The 18,498-nt window shown below is 38.2% G+C and overlaps 1 long non-coding RNA gene across 3 annotated transcripts in view; it reads right to left on the reverse strand.

Annotated features, from left to right (window-relative positions):
* LOC135231185 (uncharacterized) overlaps positions 1-18,498 on the reverse strand; it is a 68,970-nt gene that overhangs the window by 30,997 nt on the left and 19,475 nt on the right. For all 3 annotated transcript variants that reach the window (XR_010321796.1, XR_010321794.1, XR_010321795.1), the window contains one exon: positions 10,737-10,867. This is a non-coding gene — a long non-coding RNA (uncharacterized LOC135231185). The remainder of the gene's footprint in view (positions 1-10,736; positions 10,868-18,498) is intronic.

Raw genomic sequence — 18,498 nt, forward strand, 5'->3', positions numbered from 1 at the left:
TCTCTAAAACACCTTTTCAAAACAAAATCAAGGTTGAGAACTACTGTATATAATAAAATTGAGTAAATTGTTAAACCTTGTTATATACTGTATGGAAAATCCTACCTTAAGGTTACAACTATTTCACTGAAAATTCAGTCCACCATGAAAATGGAATAGCAAAAAATTTTAAATATCTCCACCCAAATACAAAATGGAGGCAGGGAAGAATATAAACAAGAGACCAGGTAGAAAAGGTAAGAAAAATAACACAAAAATTTGGAAAAGGCTAAAACCAATACATGTGCCTGCACTCAGCAAGCTTTTATAAGTATATTCTATGTTGAACGCACTGTGCAAGGAGTTATTTTAACAGGTCACAGGAGAGATGATGATGTCAGATTTGAGAGATATTTTAGACCTGGAATCAATAGGAGTTGGTGACTAATTCTAAGTACAAGGTGCATGAGAGGGAGTAATCAGAGATGATGATTCAGAGAGCAGAAGGATAGTGGTGTCATTAAACAAGAAAAAGAGCACAGGAGAAGACAAAAAATGGTGTGAAGTATATAATGGAGTTTATTGACAACAGCAGAGTAGTTCCAGAGGGCACAGTAAAGTGGATAGACGGGCAATCAGTAAGACGAGAGCCAGATGGGGGTGAGGTGCAGTTGAGATGGCAATGAGAGTTCCGGAAAGGACAAGGCAGGCAGCCTTGCACTCTGGGTGCTAATCAAGAGTAGCAAAAAGGAGACAGTCAAAAAATTACCAAAGTGCCGGAAGGGACATGGCAATGATGGAGTGGGGCAGTGCATAAGAATCCAGTTCAACATTCCAATTGGTACTTTGCTATCACAGTTCAATAACATCCTAAAATGCTTTCCCAGAGGCAGAGTTAATTCTTATTGTGGTTTCAACTCCATGGAATCATTGCTTATAGTTTATGATATAATCAAGGGTACTGGGTTTTCAAAATGGGATGGGCAGAGCTCTAAGGATTTTATGGAGGGATTTCAGGATCCAAAGATCAATGAAGGGATAGAGTTCTGGATCTCTACGCTAAACCAACCAGTAAAGTTTCCTTTTAATTTTTTTTTAATATATTGGACTTTTCAGCTATAGTCTACTACTAAGAAGAATTTCACTGTTTAAAAAAACAAGTTTAAAAAATTTACTGAGGTGTCTTAGTCAATTCCGAAATGTGTCTTAATTTGTTATGCATAATAATGAAGTTGATGAATTTTTATATAAACTACAGTGGATTCCAAGGTAACCCATTAATAATGTCACTCTCACTAACATTTCTAGTTACATTTTTGAGAGGGAGACAAGAGTAAAGCTATTACTAGTGTGGTAGGAATTTCACAAAATCCAGTTACACCCTTGGGAGTATGTTATTTATGTGAAAGTTATCCTCTGTAGGTGTTGATAGAAATAAAAGTTGAGAACTGGTGATCTTGATGACATCCAAAGTCCTTACAACTCTGAGAATGTCCAACTCCTCTCTCCCAACCCAAGAGGATGGATGGCTCATTGAAGGGTCAGATAGGGAGTTCCTTTCTAAAGACCGCAAGTCAGGGTTGTGGACATCCTTGCAAAAAGTTTCCACTGAAGTGTTTCACGGAGATAAAGAAATAAGCCAGGCTGAAATCTGTTCAGAAAAGCCAAACCAGGGCAAAAACATCAAATCTAGCAAGGAGAAAGTAAAAAGTAGAGTATGTGGAAGTAAGAGTGAGGGTGGTGAGGAAGAAGGATTGCCTCCAAGCAAATTTATGCCTGCAGGTGTGTGAAGCATTAGAACGCTGAGCTATTTTAGACAGCTGGAGCAGGCAAACAGATGCTGTAATTTTATCCCAAAGAACATTTTCTTCGTTAGGCCTCGTCAACAATGGAATTTTTAAACTATGTCTCGACTTATATAACAATTCATTGGAAAGTTTTAAATTACATGAACAAAAGCCAAATACATATGATAGTATTTGAGTAAAAGGATAATTTCAATGCATCCCTCAGCCATAGCAACAATGTCTACTGCAGGCTTATGCTTAACATGTGTGCTGTCTCAGCATCATCATACAGGCGTGTTGAGATTTGCAGTTAATACAGACTTAATGCAGAGAATAGTCCAGGGGGAAAAAAATAAGATGTCTGGCCACCCAGGGAATCTCAACTGAACTTTTCTGACAGGATGCAAATTTACAAATCAAAAGCAGCATCTTCAGGGAGCCAGGCACTGCATACAATATAAAGACAGTTCCCTAGAATTGCAGCTGTAAGTAGGCATGGCACAGTAGTAGTAAAGACCCAGAGAGTAGACACTTTCAACCATAGGCAGCAACCACAGAAGAGGAGTTCTCTAGAGAGCTAAAGAGATAATACTTGGTACAGCAAGCATAGCAACAATCATTCAATTCCAGGTTTGTAGTAGAGGTTTATTAAATCTGTTGTTAAGAACCGATGTAGAGACATCAGGACCTACTCCTCTCTGTCATTTCAAGAAATGCTTGCTCCTCCCAGTCATGTCTCCTTCATTCACATTCGCAATAATAAAAATATTACAATAATTTAACACTACCAATAATAATACATAGAATACTCGACAGCAACGGGCTATGTTATACTTTAAAAATGGAACACGTTACTTAATCCTTACAACAAACGAACATTGTTATTATGAATGGTGGTAATAATGGGTGTCTTCAGTATATACACAAATTCCCAACAATCTCCATCAACCACTCCTCATTCTTCGATATAACTGTCTTTTTGGAAAAAAAAAATCTAAGTAAACTCAGCTTCAAGCTGCCCTTCCAACCAGACTGTCAGAACAAGCCTCTTAAAAATAGAAATTCTGGAATTATTCCTGATTATTACCCCTGGAGATGAGGAAATAAGGCTTAGAAAAGTGTACTGAGATCACACAGCTATGATTTGAATCCAGGTCTCAAATTTTTCTCAATTGCGTTTTTTTTTTTTTTTTAGCCTCCCATCCTCTTTTTCTCCAGACACTATCAAAAGATGTGATCCATAAAAATGGTGAAATGAACGCAGAGAAACATTCAGAAACTAGAGAAACAGAGGACTCAACACAAGAAAGAGAGAGATGAAGGAAACCCCAGGATGACGGTGAAAGAGGGATCCCTGGAGGATCGCTGTGCAGCAGGTCATGAAAACCACCATCTAAATTTGAGGGGGTTAGAAATTCTGGGAAAGGTACTCCCTAAAGTTCAATATCCTTTATGTTAATAGGAGATTTAGATAATTGGAGGAGTGTTTGAGGCTAAATTTGTGACAAATACATAAAAAGAATTATTAACAAAGATGACAGTTAATTCCAGAAAAAAAAAAATTCCGTGCAAGAAAAGAAAAATAATCAGAGCACACTACATCATTTTAGTGTGACCAGAATTTGTACAGCCATAATTATTCAAATGCTGAACATGGAGCCAACCAAATTTTCAAATGGTGCAAAACTATATTGAAAGGATGGGAGAATAGATGAAGTATGTGTGTGATTCAGGGGGACATGCAGGATAGTGAAAGAAAGCTAAATCTTCACTTTCCGTAGTGGGAAAGCAGTAAATAGTGCCTAAAGCTGAAAAACCAACAAGTAGCAATATTTTCAAATTATTTAGAGATGTCTAGATATGGAAAAAATTTAGATATGGAAAAAAAAATCTAATAGATTAAAGTGTTTGCCTCTGGGTAATGGGAAATGTGGGGAAGTATGGGGGCGGGATAGATGGAGACTGGTGTTTTTCATAATTGGCCTTATAAGACTATGTGACTCTCTTCAACAGTATGAATATATTACCTTGCTATAAAAATTTTAAATTTAACAAAATATGAAGAAAGCCTAAAAGATACTGTTTTGTTTTCTTTTTTAACAAAATAAAGAAAATTGGGAAAGCAGTAGTTGAACAGGTTTGAAGGAATGGATTCCACGTTGCTTCTCTCTGAATCCCTCCCTCACTCCTTTCACTGAATAGAGGTAGCACATAATAACCTGTCTAATGCCAGGTGCCCCAGTAACTAGTGATATCACTTGTGAGACTGACATAGTCTTTCCTCTGAAAAGCTCAGCTGCTGTACTGAGAATATTAAACATGGAACATTTTAACATTGTGAAATTAAATACAAAGGAAGTGTATGGAAAGAAAAATAAGAATGAGAGATTACAAAGAGCAAATGAAATCAAACCTTCATTAGAAGATAATTAAGACTAAGCCCATGAATAATTCCGAAGTTCCCCCAGAATGCTAATGATAGAAATTGGTAGGTTATTAGCTTTTTCATGAACCAATCCCACACTATGTTACTGTTTATCTGCCTTTTGTTTTCCTGAAACCACTCAAATACCCTTTGATCATGTGAAGTTATCAAAGACCTACACCACTTCATTCTACTATGATTACCCAAGGCAGTTTGGTAAAATATGTTATCTGGACAGTCGGTGGTTCGAGCTCTGTTTTATTTGTGCTTTGCCAGGCCAAATTTTAACTTAAAAAAATCTGAACTGGCCCAGGGCTGGATTCCTAGAACTTGCCTTTCTGATTCAGCCTGTATTGGACATTCAAACATGGAATTGTAGAAAACTAGGAATACCTGGTTATAAAATTGGGTGGTTATTGAATAGAGGTGACTAAAAATCGTTAGCCAAAGCCAAGCACATCTCCCCATTCTCATTTTTAGCTGGTCTATTGATCGCTTAAGGAGCCCTGGTGGCACATTGGCTCAGCTGCTAACTGAAAGGTCGGCAGTTCAAATCTGCCAGCCACTCCTTGGAAACCCTATGGGGGCAGTTCTACTCCGTCTTATAGGGTCACTATGAGTTGCAATCAGCTCGACAGCAACAGGTTTGGTTTTTTGGGTTTGGTTTACTGATCTCTTATTCACGACTCCCTTTTCTGTGGACTTAAAAAAAAAAGTAAGGAGGAGAGGAGGATGCTAATAGAGATAATTAAATTTATTCTGACAACATTTAAAATATGAGTGGAAAAGAATTTAATCAGAGAAGACTTGATAATAATTCCCATTTATTGTGTGATTTCTCTATACTAGGCACTGTTAGACCCTTTATAATATTATCTCTATTATGAAAAACAATTCTTCAAGAGAGCTATTACATCTGCATTTTAATTAATGCAGTCTCCCTGGATCACCCAACTAGCCATAGAAGCAGCGTGATTGGTTTGAATCCCAACTTCCCTGGCCTGATACGTATGATCTTCCAGTGCCGTGTAAGGAGGCGAGTATATCCTGGTAATAGCAGGAACTTTTCTTAGCTCAGCCTAGTAACGTGTATGAATCTGCAAGTTTTGGCTTATCAGAGAGCCAAAGTTCTCTGCAAGAGAAAGACATGAAGAATTTAGAGATCGAGATAATGGTGCAGGCAGGGGAGGGGAAGGAGCCTGGAGCAGGTGCTGAGGAGTCCTGGCGGGCAGACAGACAGGCACAATCAAAACGACAGAGATTTTTTCCCAGTGAAATGTTGCCCAGTACTGGCCTTAGAAGGAGCCCTGGTGGCGCAATGGTTACACACTCAGTTGCTAACCAAAAGGTGGATGGTTTGAACCCACCCAACAACTCCAAGGGAGAAAAAACCTGGCCATCTGTTCCTGTAAAGATTATAGCCTAGGAAACCCTATAGGACAGTTCTACTCAAGCCTACAGAGTCGTTATGAGTTGCAATCAACTGGACCGCACACAACAACCGGCTTTAGATTCCAGCAGCCGACAACTTTGCACTTTAATGGGTCTACTCTGGCCCTTACCTCACTGTACCCCTCCCCAGGAGTGAGGAGTCCTTGCAGCCAAGGAGAAACCACCCACAGACCACACCCCACTCCCTGACCCCCAGTTCCAGACCATGCTCTGAGTACCTGAGACTAAGAATCCCTGCCCAGAATGCCTTCCATCTTCCCTGGACCACTGATGTGTACACCATTCAGTCAGAGGAGAGGTCAGGGGATAGCCGTTGCAGGTAGAGGGCACCAGTGTGTACACAGAGCTTGGACTGGCCAACTGCAGTATTCACAGGCATCACTGAAAGGGCCCTGGCCTATGCGATGGAACCCCCATTTGAATTTCTAAACGATTGTTTTTTGTTTTTGTTTTTTGTCTTGTAAGCATTATGGATTGTGTAACTGACCAGATTTTACCCTTTTTTCATTGGCTTCTCAAAAGCTTAGAACCAAATTTTGGACTTATATAAGCCTCACATTTCCTCATTACATTTTGCTTCCACCTTTTTCTTTCTTCTTTTGTCTCATACTCACTTTATACTCAGTTGAAATTTCTGGCATAGTGGTAAAATGCTATGGCTGCTAATCAAAAGGTCAGCAGTTCGATTCCACCAGGCACTCCTTGGAAACTCTATGGGGCAGTTCTACTCTATCCTGATAGGTCGCTAAGAGGCAGAATCAACTTGATGGCAATGGGTTTGGTTTGGTTTTTTATTGGTAGCATTAAATTATTCTTGGAACAAGGTGCATGACTTAAAAAATAATTATTTCTTCATTATCTTCTCTTTAGAGTTCACGAATCCTAAGCCTACAGATGAAAGTCACAGAAGAGAATAAGAAGTCCAGGGTGAGCATGTACAATAAGAAGAGATCACAAACAGATTGCCTACATTTCTGGGTGGAACACAAGAAGGAACTGGCATCGGAGACTAGAAAGAAATCATAAGATGATGGTGAGAGGACGAAGCCATAGAAGCCAAAGAAGGAAAGTTGAGTGTGGGCCAAATACTGTGGGGATATTAACCACAAAAAAGTATGGAAAGAGTCCATTAGAATGAAATATTAAGAGGCGACGGCCAAGGCATTTTCATTGACTTGGGCATATCAGCGGCCTGAATCCCGAAGAATGAGTGAAGGAAGAGAACACAAAGACAATTCTCATGAGGTGCTTGACTCAGATGGGAATGGAAGATAGAAGGATGCAGTTAGAGTGGGAATAGGAGAAATAAGGAAGCAGCTAGAGTTAGACTTTTGGTGGTCAGAGATGAAGTTTTTTTATATAGAAGAGATGTGGGCATGTTAAGACTTCAGGGGAGAACTAAATTAAGAGGGTAGGATGAAAGGATAGAAAAGAGGAATAAGCGATGGATCAGGTTTTGGGTGACTGAAAGTTAGTGACAGAGACTGAGCTAAAGATTTCAGAGGTAGTGCCGACTGGGTCCAGCAAGAAGACATGTAGGTAGTGGGAATATGTGGAGGTCAAGAGGTTTGAGACCAAAGTGTTGCACTTATCCACATAGATCATAAAGTTACCCAGAATCATGGCATGACTTGGAAGACTATCTATCATCCAGATGGCAATATCTCCAACAAATGCGGAGTAATGAGTTAGATTAGACGACAGTCAGAAGGACGTTAGATGGTGGTATGGACAGAAAGTAGAGTCTAAAAGGCAAGGGGGAATTGCTCAAAGGTGGAAGAGGAATGGTTTGCCAGGGGTTATGACAATACTGGCCAGTGGCAGTATTATCTTGAAGACCATGGGAGCTGGAGGTTGGTAGGCAACGCTTTAAGCAGTGTCCAGGTGCAATCTCTGCAACGGAGTCACAGAGGAGGTGGGAGTTTAATTACCACTATAATGTTTACTGTCTGGAGAAAGGTTAGAGATGGGGGTTGGGGGGAAGTGCTCATATCCATTCATCCCTGTTAGTTTCCCATTTCTTTGAAAAAATAGAAGTGACCACAATACACACAACCCTCCAAATAAATACCTGGATATAAGTTTAAGAGTGTCAAGCCCTGGGAAGCAGGTCTAAAATGCTGAAGAAATGAACACTTCCTCTAACACAAAAACAATAACAACTGCCACAGTGTTTACCATGACGTGACCCATGCTGTGAAAACTTCTATACATTTGGAAGAGGAAGGCGGAGAGAGAAGGGATGAATAGGATAATCACATCACCAGTGGGTGTCTAATTTGTGTGGGAAAAAGCAATGCTTCTCAGACAGGCATTAATAAATCAACTGATTTAATTAGAGACACTAGGTGCTTAATTCTTTTCCTTTAGAACTCACAGGGAATGAACTATGTGAAAAGCTTTAAAAATCATCCTGAAGAGGGGAAAAAAACTTGACTTGTGTGTATCCTTTCATAAAACAAAGAGTATCAAATACGCATAAGTGTTTTGCTTATAACTTTTTTTTAAATTAGTTTCTTTCATGTTGTGGAGCTAAAGAAAATACCTACTAGCAGCTACAGTCACTTTGATGCTCCAATAATTCTCAGAGGGCATTTTTAAGTGAAATATAGAATCCATTTATGTTTCACATGGGATTCAAACTCTTGAGTATTTGGGAAGAAAAAATTAAAAGTCATCAGGTTTTTTTCTATAAAGATCATTTTTGTTGTATGTCATTACAATTATATTTTATAGAGTCTTAACTCAGAGCTTTGAATATTGCACAATCTGGGTAGCAGCCAGATTGACATAATAAACCTGAAAGTCTCTACATTAAAAAATCAGTAGCTATTTTCTGTTTCAATCATACATTTTTTTTTTTGCATAAAAACTGTGCCCTCTAGAAATTTACATTTTACAGCTCTCTTCCTCATAAGGAATAGTGTATATGTAATGCAATATTAAGTTCTGCCCTTTTACTATAACTTTTTATACTTACTTAATTTTCTAAATGTATATTTTTCTATAAAGCTAAAAAAGATGGAGAGTTGCAATCATTTTAGACCAAATGTGCATTATAAAACTAATGATGTTGGGGAAAAAAAATGCTGCATTCTTTCAACAAAACGACTTACTTCCAATTTATAATCTGGAATGGCCAAGCTGTTCTAATTATTGCTATCTTATACATAAGACTTACAACAGTTATGTCTTCTCCATCATTATCACCTTGTTTTTAAAACTACAAGCATCTATTCAATACACCGCTCAAAGTAGAAGCCATCGTTTAAAACTGACTTGCTGGAAGTATCCCTGAAAATTAAAAAACTAAAATCTATTATGTTCAGTGATATTTTCTGCTACCAAAATCAGCATTTCAAAATAAATAAACAATATATGTGGCACAATATACAGAAGAAACTAGACATGAAAATTTTAATATTTAAATAAACTGTTTTCCTGATCCACTATCTCTCACCTGCCCAATCACTGTTTCATACCACCAATCCCCAGCCCATTACTCTATCTCAACTTCCTTTTTGATTGTCAGTGAAATCTAACTTTTTTTTTTTTTTATGGCTGGTTGCATTGTTATCATGGAAAAAAATAAGAATAATACATTAAAAGACCTTCCACATGTTGACAGTATTTTTTAATTCTTCATTTTCTAATACTTTTATGGAGCTTTTTAATAATTATTTAATTCATTTTTATGATGAATATGAGCTAGAGTTCTAATTTCCTTTTTTCTTTCTTTCTTCTTTCCTTTCCTTCTTTCCTTCCATTCTTTTTTCTTTCTTTTCAAATAGTAAGCCAATTGCTCCAAAGCCATGCATTAAATAATACATCCTTTCCGCAATGACTTTAATGGCACCTTTTTTTTTTTTTATCATATATTCAATTCCAGCATTAATAACAGCTAACACTTTCATAGTGCTTACAACAAGCTAGGCATTGTTCTAAATGCTTTACATATATGGCCCTTACAGGAACTCTATGACCTATGGACCACCTTATTCCCATTTTATGACAAGAAATTAAAAATATAGAGGGCTTAATATCTGGCCCAAGGTCACAGGCATTAAGCAGCAAAGCTATGATTTGAACCTTGGCAGTGTGACTCCAGAATTTGTGTACTCTACCACATACTACATGTGCTCAGTTGCTGAATATACCTTGCCCTGAACTCTATTCTGTCCATTTACAATCCCTGAGCTGGTACCACACTTTTAATTATTGCAGCTTTATAGTACATTTTGACATCTGCTAAAGAACATGCCCCTCATTGCTCTTTTTCAGTTTCCTTGCTATTCTCACAGAGTCAATCTTAGAGATAATCTCCATCATTTACCTGTTAAGTTAAAATGCATATCTTGAATGGAATTGCATTAAATTTAGAGATTTGGGAAGAACTGATGTCTTTACAACATTGAATCATCCCATCAAGGAACATTCTGTGATTCTTCATTTATCTAAATCTTTTTATGCACTGCAATAAAATATTGTTTTTCTTCATTTACATTTCACACAGTTCTTGCTAAATTTATCCATAGGCATTATATTTTTATTTCCATATCTTTCATCATATTTTCTGTCTCTCACAGCATAAAACATCAATCGGAAGCTCTTAACTTTTGTATCTTGTTTCCCACAGCTTACTGAATTCTCTTATTCATTTCTAATAGGTTTTCAGTTGAATCAATTGGACTTTTAGGCATTTAATTATGTATTATGAAAAAAAAAATAACTGTTTCTTTCCAGTATTTGTACTTTTTGTTTTCTCATTTAATTGGTTTGATTAAAGCCTCCAGCACAATATTAAATACAGTGGTAAAGAATAAAGTATTAGCTGTCCCCCAGTACCCACTCCCCTCTTCACTCATAGAAAATGCTAATTTTTGGATGAGCACATGGCTTCCCAGAATAAATACTACATTTCCCAGCATTCCTTGCAGCAAAGTGTACACGACCAAGTACCGGCCAATGTCATCAGAAGCTTCATGTGGTAACGTCCACAAGCATTCTTTAAAAACAGTAGTTGCCACATTGGCCTCCTTTCTTCTTTGTCTATAGTCCTTTTCCCCATCCTTCTGCCTACATAGATATTATACCTGGAATTAGTTGTTATCTTGAAATATGAGAATGAGGACCAGAGCCTAGGAGTGACAGAATGAACCTGGGTCCGTGAAGAGGCCATAGAGTGTAGTCACTTTATCAACTTTGTCTGCCTTCTGCCAGACTTCTGGAATAAGAAAGAGAAATAAATTTGTTCTTCAATCACAACCAAACCTAATGCTAACAGACACAATCGTGATAGTTTGTGATGGTCACCCCTTCTCTTGAATATAACAGAAATACCACTTATGTTTCTGCACAAAGTAAGATATTTACCACAGGTTTCTTATAAACACTATTTCTCAACTTAAGAAAGTTTCCTTCTAGTTCTAATTTAGTCAAACATTTTAACCAGGAATGACTATCACCTTTACCAAACTGGCATTTATTTAGGTCAACCTTATGAAGTAGAACTTTCTCTAAAGACAGGAATGCTCATATCCACACTGAATCTATAGCAACTAACCATATGCAGCTATTGTGCACTTGAAATGTGACTACTAAGAATGAATAACGAGTTCTTCTCAGTAATTTAAATTAATTAAAATTTAAATGTAGATGTCCCTTCGATACCAACAGGCATCATCAAAGCCAATGGTTCAACTGGAGAATTCACATCATTTACCTCTAAAGTTTTTATTACTATTCAGATAAATTTTTACTTTGCTGATTTACTGAAAACGTTTGACCAAAATATCTGAACAAAAAGATGGGCTGTATTGGATTTGTGAAAAGGGCTATGACTAGACTGAATCAAGATTTCCAGAACTCATATCCAGAAGCTAACAGATTCACAGACTGTGGGTGATCCAGAATCAAGCGGAACAGAAATCAACTACATAAGGCCGAGTAAACTAAAGGATCACTATGGGTTTCATGTGGGAATACTGCTGATGTTTTAAAGTCCTACTTTCTGGATATAAGAAAAAAAAAACATTTTCTTCTTTTCTCCTAAATTATCTAACCAATAGGGTTAGATACTGTAACTCTTGAATTAGAAGTTCCTGTTGGTAAGCTTAGCAAAGTTGTAACTATCACAACCAGATAAGTGTCTGAAGTTCGAGCTATGATTTTACAAAATAGCATTAGATTTCCTATCAGTCTCCCAAGGAACAATTGATGCCTTAATAGATAAATGTTGCTGTACTTACATAAATAGGCAATCTGAGATTCTGCAGAATATAGTTGCTGCTGAGGCACATGAAAAGCAATTACCGATGCTGCTTATGTATGAACAGATATCTCATAAGATTTGTTTCCTGAGTTCAAAAACCTTAGGGTCATGGTTTCATTGCTTATTTCAGACAATTGGCCTAATACTACTGTTAGCGTTTCTGTTCTACCTCCTCATTTGCTGTGTGGTGCCTGGGATCTTAAAAACCAGTTGGTGCCCAACTACCATTATTGAATGCTTCTTCTGATCAAAGATTCTATGCCAAAATCATGATCCAAAGAAAAGAATGACAAGAGAGTTGTAATTCTCCTGGAATCCAGATCTCTGGCTTTCGTGGAGGTTAGGGTAACCCACACAGGCTATTGCCTTCGGGTGCCCTTTTGGAACCCAAACGATGAGGGGGAAAAAAAAAAAACTGGTTCCTGAAAGTACAAAGGTCCTGATAAACTAGTAAGACTGTTTTGCTTTGGGCATTCTGTTTTGTTTTGTGTTTTTTTAAGAATTCAGTCTGTTTTGAGAAACTGACTCCAAAGATCAGACTGGAGTTATGTTTAAGGTAAATCGGTAATTAGTTTATTTAGTCTTCAAGACAGAAGTACCTAATGTTTGTAATCAAACTGTCACCCCCTTGCTATGCAGAAAATTACATATCTTAGAGAAACTAGGTTCTCAAAGGAGATCATCTTCAAGGCTCACACTCCATTTTGTCTTAGATTTCACTTCTGCTTCTGAAAAAGTGACCCATGACTGTTAATAGGTAAACCAAGGAGGGGCAGCTTGCCCTTGGGAAGAACACTTAGTACATTGAACAGATTAACTGAAGACCTCCAACAGGAGAGGTCCATCCTGCATTATCTTGTTAATCATGAATTTTCTAATGGAAACTTGGCTGTCACATGTAAGTTTTTCTATACCTTCTCTTTTCTCTAGACAAACTTGGTGTACACCTTATGTTTCTGTGTGGTGGATCCAACTATACTAGTTTTAGATGATCCCTTTCCAACTGACAGTGAACTTACCTGGGCAATCTACTGTTTAGATTCCTGGTGAATGCATGAGTAAGGCACTTTGAGAATTTTAGGATTACCTTTAGATATCCATAGTAATGAAGTTAGTAAATATTGGAAAGGTAATGTTAAATTGTTACACATTTGAAAAATGAAAGTCAGAAGAAAACCCATTGGTCCAACACTCAGGGTGGGGTTGGTAGCTTTAATTCCTATTTATGGTATAGTTGGATTATAGAAATCTTTAAGAAATTTATCAATCAGTATGGGACAAATAGCAGACAAAATTGCTAACGTGATGGAAACACGACAGCGATCTCTGACCTCACTAGCCAAGGTGACACGAGATAACAGAATAGCCTTAGATTTTTATCAGCTGAAAAAAGTATAGGCTGTACTATAGCAAATACCTCTGGTTGCATTTGGATAAATAACACAGGAGAAGTAGAACAGGGAATACATAGAATTAGACAGCAAGCTATTTGTTTACACACTAACACTCTTACAACCAGGTTGATTACAATCAGGAGTAAATACACGGGCTAGATCACTACTGCAAGGAATAGTAATATTCTTTGCCTGCATCTGATAATATTAAGCATGATAAAGCTTATCTTCCATTGTCTGACACACCTAAAAGGCAAAGGAAGGCCTCGGACTGAAACGTTGATGTATATTGAGTCTGCTCATTTTGGCAATGCAATTGATGAGAACGTTGCTCTTACTTAAGATCCTAGTGAAGAACCAGATGGCATCTGTTAGAAAACTGGTACCCTGAATTTAAAGAGCCTGCCATGGTCACCATCTAGGAGCCTGACTAAATCCACAGATTATCAATGTGTCATCTCTAACCTCTGATCAAAACGAGAGAATGATTTAGGAGATAGTATCAGAGCGATTATTCCCTGTCCTTGAACATAGAAGGACTCACAAGGACACATCAACTGGGCCCTAAGGTATAGACAATAAGTAGGACAATCTCAGAAAACATCTTTTAGGGAAACTTACACATAAATAAATCATAGACAGAGCACAAATGACCCCACATACTTTCCACTCATCTTTTTCTATGAGCATTTAGTGAACAGAAGATTTGTCCAGCCAACGAAGACCCTCCTGACTGTCATTACTAAAATCTATACCAATGATTATTAAGAAAGACAATTCAAAATGTAGAATGACAATGATTAAGTAGTTTCTAGCCAATCTGTGAAAAAGTGAAACTTTCAAAGATTTTGCCGATTTATAATGTTTATACTGATGACTCTGTAACATTCCTTGGACGAGGACAGACATGGCTCCAGCAGCATGCTTGTCCATTTTCCCATTCTTGCCTATTCTGTAATATTCTTGGACTTGGGCAGACATGACTCTGGCAGCATGCTTGTCTGTTCTTCCACTTTTGTCTATTCTGTACTATTTCCTCAGACTCAGGCAGACATGGCTCTAGCAGCATGCTTGTCCATTTTCTACTTTTGCTCTTTATATATGCCAAATAAAACCTTCCTTTTTGCTTTAAAAAAGATTTTTTTTTAATAAATAAAACATGGTGCCATAGACAGAAGCACCACACCGTCCCTCCACAGCAAAGACCCAAAAAACTAAGTAAAACAGAGACAAACATCATTCCTGAAACCCAAAGTTTCAAATGAAGAGAAAAAGAACTCAGCCAAACACCGAATGGAATAAGAAACTGACAGAGGACTGAGATCAAGGAGATACATGTAGAGGTTCCTTAGCTAATGCAGCCCAAATTCGCCATCTTGGACTCCTGTCGGAGATCAGCTGACAGGGAGCACAGGAAAGCAGCTTCATGGAGCTCCCAGCAAGAGACAGAGCGCCCAGTAACCAGTGATACATGCTTTCCCACCTCCCATCCTCACACCGCTGCTCCACCTCCAAGCTTCCTAACTGGCTGGCTGCGGTAGCTTGGCTGGCAAGGAAGTGAAGCATCTGTGCCGCTTTGATTTGCCCCACCCACATCACAGATCGGTGGACAGGGAGTACGGGAAAGCAGCTTCACGAAGTTCCCAGCAGGAGGCAGAGCATCTGGTAATGAGTAATACACGCTTTCCTAACCCCCACCTTTCCTCCCCTCCCCCTTTGGCCTCCTCTGCTTCCTGCCAGCTGCAGTTTCTTGGCCAGAAGGCAACTGCTTCCGGCAGGGGCAGCCTGGGTTCGCCTCGCCCACGCTGGCCAGATTCCGGAGCTGGCATTGCTTTTTTCCATCTCTTTTGGTTTCTTCCGTGCCTCCTACCACCTCCCCCTCCTTTGTCTTAAACACCTGGTTCCATGTGCCATCTTTGCTTCTTTGAAAGGCTGTGAAGCTCCACTCAGCTGGGGAACCACTCCCCTGGACTGCAACACCATACTGGTGGGATCCTTAGGGCTTTTTTTTTTTTTTTTTTTTTTGCTTTCTTTTATTTGTTTTGTTTGTTTTCCTTCTCTTTTCATACTTGGCAGCCCCTTCTAGCTGCACAGCATGGCTTAGGAGCCACTCCCCTAATCTACCTAGGGGCATAGGCAGGATCCCTGGGGCATTTCTTTTTTTTCCCCTTTCTTCCCTTTTCTTTTTCCTTCTCTCTTTTTCCCTCTCTGTTTGTCTTCATTTCTCAGTTCTCATCTGTCCAAACTTACCTTCTTTTCCTATCTCCTGAATACCTGGTGCTGTGTGACATCTATACCCCCTCTAGCCAGGCTATACTGCACAACCTGGGAGACTTACCTGGTCTTTGCGGCCACACTGGTGGTACCCCAGGGGCTTTTCTTTTAATCTTTTTTTTCTTTTCTTTTCCAAATTTTTATTTAATTTCTTTCCTTTTTCTCTTTCTCTTTTTTTCCTTTTTGCTTTTCTCCATTTCTGTTTCTCATCTCTCCACTCCAACAGCAAGATCCCTTTAGACTCTTTTTTTTCCATTTGTTTGTTTTTGGCTCCTGTTTCTCTCTCCTCTTTCCCATACTCATATTAGCTCCATATATCACAGCCTCCCACCTCCTTCCTGCCTACCTACCCCATGCACTGAACATCACACCTCCAAGCAGCAAAGGAACAGCCTACGGGATCTTGTCTAGCACTGATGCCTGGCCTGCCCTGTTGGCCCCAATACATGCCAAAAACAACCCATTCCTGCCCCTCCCCTTCAGCTGGACCTGCCCTGCTGCACCATAGCTGAGTGACTGACCCCATCCATTGGACAAGCAGGTGAAAAGTACTGCAGCTACAGACAAGCAAAGAACACACAGATATAACCCAATAAAACAAAACAAAACAAAATACAGGACAAAACAAATCTACAATCAAGAAACAAAAGAAATAACTACTGAATGTCCCAAAGATAGCAGACAATATCAAAACATATTAAAAAAAAAAAAAAGACAGGATGGTTCCAGCAGGCACCCAAAATAAAACACCAGATAAATTTCCAGTAGAAGAAAAGGCACTAGAACTACCTGACAGGGAATTCAAATCTCTAATCTTCAGAGCTACCGAAGAGTTGAAGCAAAGCGCAGACAAAAATAAGGAAAAAAATAGATAAATTTATGGAAAAAGGCAAATTCATGGAAAATACAGACCAAAAAACGGAAGAATTCAGGAAAATAATACAGGAACAAAATGCCAAAATAAATTCAAAACTAGAAATTATATAAAAACAACAACTAGAAATCCAAAAGATAAAGAACAAGATTTCAGCAATAGCGTCAAAGACACACTGAGGAGCAGTTTCAAATGGTGGATGACAGGATCAGCAGAATTGAAGATAAACACTTGGGTACAATTCTGTCTGAGGAAATATTAGAAAAAAAGAACAAAGAAAAATGAGGAAACCCTGAGAATGATGTGGGATACAATCAAAAGCAAAAATCTGCAAGTGATCAGAATTCCAGAACAGGGAGAGAAAAATGGAAACACACAGATGATCACTGAAGTACTGCTGACAGAAAACCTCTGTAATATCATGAATGATGGATAGCTGACCATCCAAGAAGCTCAACGAACCCCATATAGGATAGGCCCCAAAAGAAAAACACCAAGGCCTATGATAATCACACTCGCTAAAACCAAAGACAAAGAAAAAATCCTGAAAGCAAGTTGAGAAAAACAAAAGATCACATACAGAGGAGAAACAATAAGGCTAAGCTCTAATTATTTAACACAAAGCATGCAGGTGAGAAGGCAATCGGATAACATACATACAACCTTCAAAGAAAAAAACTGCCAATCATGAATAATATATCCTGCAAAACTTTCATTCAAATATGATGGTGAAATTAGGACATTTCCAGATAAGCAGAAATTAAGGGAATATGTAAAAACCAAACCTATAAGAATTATTAAAGGGAGCCTTTTGGTCTCAGAACAAAAAACATCAGACCACCGCCTGAATCTAGGATGCAAGATTTTACCAGCCAGTACCAATGTAAGAAATGAATTCTCAAGGACTATCCAAAACCAAAAGAACTGTAACAGGGAACCAGGGAGGTTAATCTGCAAATGACAACAACGTGAGAACAATAAAAGAGGGAATAAACGGTGCAGGTATAGAACTTTCTAATGGAGAGTACGGCAAGGCAATACCAATTCATAATAGACTGGTTCAAACCTGGGAAGATAAGGGTAAATTTCAAGGTAATCACAAAGAAAGTTAACAAACCTATTCATCAAAATAAAGAAGAAAAAACATTAAGTCTCAATAAAAACAAAAGAAATGAAAAAGAAATCCACAAACAAAAGGAACTCAGCACAGGAGAGTAAGAGGAACAAAGAAAATGTTAGCACCACAAAAAAGCACTACAAAATGATAGCAATAAACTCACGCCTATCAATAATTCACTGAATGTAAATGGCCTAAACACATCCATAAAGAGACACAGAGTGACAGAACGGTTTAAAAAAAAAAAAAACCACAGGATCCATCAATATGCTGTCTACAAGAGATACAGCTTAGAAACGAAGAAGTAAATTTACTAAAAAACAAAGGATGGAAAAAAGTACATCATGCAAATAACTACCAAAAAAGAGCAGGAGTGGCAATACTAATCTAAGATAAAATAGACTTTAAAACAAAATCTAACGTAAAAGACAAAGAAAGGCACTATATAATGACTAAAGGGACGATCCATCATGAAGACTTAACCACAATAAACATCTACACACCCAGTGACAGGGCTCCAAAATACATAAAACAGACTTCAACAGCTATGAAAAAAAAAGTTTCACCATAATAGAAGACTTCAACACACCACTCTCGGTGAAGGACAGAACATCTAGAAAGAAACTCAACAAAGATACACAAAAGCTAAAGAGCACAGTCAGCCAACTTGACCTCATAGACACATAAAGAACACTTCACCCGACAGCTGCAAAGTACAGATTCTTTTCCAATGCACATGGAATGTTCTCCAGAATAGACTACATCTTAGGCCACAGAGCAACCCTCAACAAAATCCAAGACACTGAGATAATACAAAGTATCTTTTCTGACCACAATGCCTTCAAAGTGGAAATTAACAACATGAAGAATAAGGAAAAAAAAATCAATTACATGGAAACTGAAAAACACCCTGCTCGAAAACCAC

Source organism: Loxodonta africana, chromosome 4 (assembly GCF_030014295.1).
Source record: "Loxodonta africana isolate mLoxAfr1 chromosome 4, mLoxAfr1.hap2, whole genome shotgun sequence".
Taxonomy (NCBI): domain Eukaryota; kingdom Metazoa; phylum Chordata; class Mammalia; order Proboscidea; family Elephantidae; genus Loxodonta; species Loxodonta africana.